The sequence below is a fragment of the Myotis brandtii genome, unplaced genomic scaffold (assembly GCF_000412655.1).
Source record: "Myotis brandtii unplaced genomic scaffold, ASM41265v1 scaffold432, whole genome shotgun sequence".
NCBI lineage: Eukaryota > Metazoa > Chordata > Mammalia > Chiroptera > Vespertilionidae > Myotis > Myotis brandtii.
Window position 1 is genome coordinate 1,084,551 of NW_005366520.1, and position 2,661 is coordinate 1,087,211.

Here is a 2,661-nt window from a genome sequence, read left to right on the forward strand (position 1 = left end):
CTGCTGGAAGATATCAAGGGAGAGATCGACAGCAATATAATCATAGTAGGAGACTATAACACCCCACTGACATCACTGGATAAATCCTCTAGACAAAAAATCAGCAAAGAAACATCAATCCTAAATGACTCACTAGATCAGATGGAATTAATTGACATCTTCAAAACATTTAACCCCAGAGCCACGGAATATACATTCTTCTCAAGTGCGCATGGGACTTTTCAAAGATAGACCATTATTGATTCACAGGCAAAGTCTCTCCAAATTCAAGAAGATTCAAATTATATCAAGAATCTTCTCAGATCACAATGGCATAATATTAGAAATTAACTACAACAAAAACAATTTAAAAAATCCAGACACTTGGAGGATAAATAGCATGCTATTAAACAATGATTGGGTTACCAAAGAGATCAAAGAAGAAATTTAAAACATCCTGGAAACGAATGACAATGAAAACAAAACAACCCAAAACCTATGGAACACAGTGAAAGCAGTCCTGAGAGGGAAGTTCATAGCCTTACAGGCTTACCTCAAAAAACAAGAAACAATGGTAATAAATTATCTAACTCTACAACTTAAAGAATTAGAAAGAGAGCCACAAGAAAAGCCCAGAGTGAGCAGAAGGAAGGAAATAATAAAGATCAGAGCAGAAATAAATGAAATAGAGACCAAAAAACAATACAAAAGATCAATGAAACCAAAAGCTGGTTCTTGGAAAGGATAAAAAAGGTTGATGAACCTCTAGCCAGGCTCACAAAGAAGCAAAGAGAGAGGACCCAAATAAACAAAATCATAAATGAAAGAGGCAAAATAACAACCTACCCCACAGAAATACAAAATATTGTAAAAAAAAATTCTATGAAAACCTCTACTCCAACAAACTAAACAACCTAGAGAAAATAGACATATTCATAGAAATATACGACCTTCCAAAACTCAATCAAGAAGAATCAAAAAATCTCAACAGGTTGATACTAAGGAGGAAATTGAAGCAGTCATCAAAAAGCTTCCAGCAAACAAAAACCCAGGGTCAGACAGCTTCACAGGAGAGTTTTATCAAACATTCAAAGAACTAAAACCTATCTTTCTCAGATTATTACAAAAAATTCAAGAGGAAGGCTCACTTCCAAGCTCTTTTTATGAAGCCAGCATTACCCTAATCCCAAAACCAGATAAAGACACCACAAAGAAAGAGAATTATAGGCCAATATCCCTGATAAACATAGATGCTAAAATCCTCAACAAAATTCTAGCAAATTATATCCAGCATTACATTAGAAAGATCATACACCATGACCAAGTGTGATTTATCCAAGGGATGCAAAGCTGGTACAATATCTGCAAATTAATAAACCTGATACATCACATAAACAAATTGAGAGACAAAAATCACTTAGTCATATCAATTGATGCAGAAAAGGCATTTGACAAAATCCAACACCCTTTCCTGATAAAAACTCTCAGCAAAGTGGGAATAGAGGGATCATACCTCAACATAATAAAATCCTTATATGACAAAACTACAGGCAAAATCATACTCAATGGGTAAAAACTAAAACCATTTTCCCTAAGAACAGGAACAAGACAGGGATGCCCACTTACACCACTCCTGTTTGAAATAGTTCTGGAAGTGCTAGCCATAGTGATCAGACAAGAAGAAGAAATAAAAGACATCCAAATTGGAAAAGAAGAAGTAAAACTTCTTTATTATTCACAGATGACATGATATTGTATATAGAAAACCCTAAAGACTCCATCAAAATACTGCTAGAACTAATAAATGAATTCGGCAATGGAGCAGGATACAAAATTAACAACCAGAAATCTAAGGCTTTTTTATACACAAATAATGAACTCACAGAAAGAGTAACTAAAAAACAACAACAACAACAATCCCATTGCAACAAAAAAAATTAAGAAACAGAGGAATAAATTTAACCAAGGAGGTCAAGGACCTGTACTCAGAAAATTACAGGATGCTGAAAAAAGAGATAGAGGAAGACATAAACAAATGAAAGGATTTCTTGTGTTCATGGATTGGTAGAATCAACATAATTAAAATATCTATACTACCCAAAGCAATCTATAGATTCAATGTAATCCCCATTAAAATACTAATGCCATACTTTAAAGACCTAGAACAAACTCTCCAAAAATTCATCTACACTAATAAAAGAGAAACATGGTAATTAGTGTACGACCGCTACCCTTTTCATTGGCTAATCAGTGAATATATGCAAATTAACTGTCATCCAAGACGGCGGCCGGCAGCCAGGCACTGAAGCAAGCATGAGGCTTGCTTGCTGCGGACTCCAACGTTCCCCGCCTCACTTGCTGACCTCTCAGCTGCAACTCTAAGCAACTATGTACTATGTTGCAAATAAGAAGCTAAACAAAACCCCAGAAACCTGGCTTTCATTCAGCCGGGCCCGGACCGCAACATTGTATCGATGTTTTCAGCAGCCGAGGCCTCAGAGCTAAAGCTGGCCCAGAATAAAAAAAAAAAAAGAAAAGAAAACAAGGAGTGGTTGGGAGCTTCAGTCACTCGCCAGCCGGAAAACAGCCCTCAGCCCCTCACCCAGACTGGCCAGGCACCCCAGTGGGGACCCCCACCCTGATCCAGGACACCCTTCAGGGCAAACCAGCCAGCCCCCACCC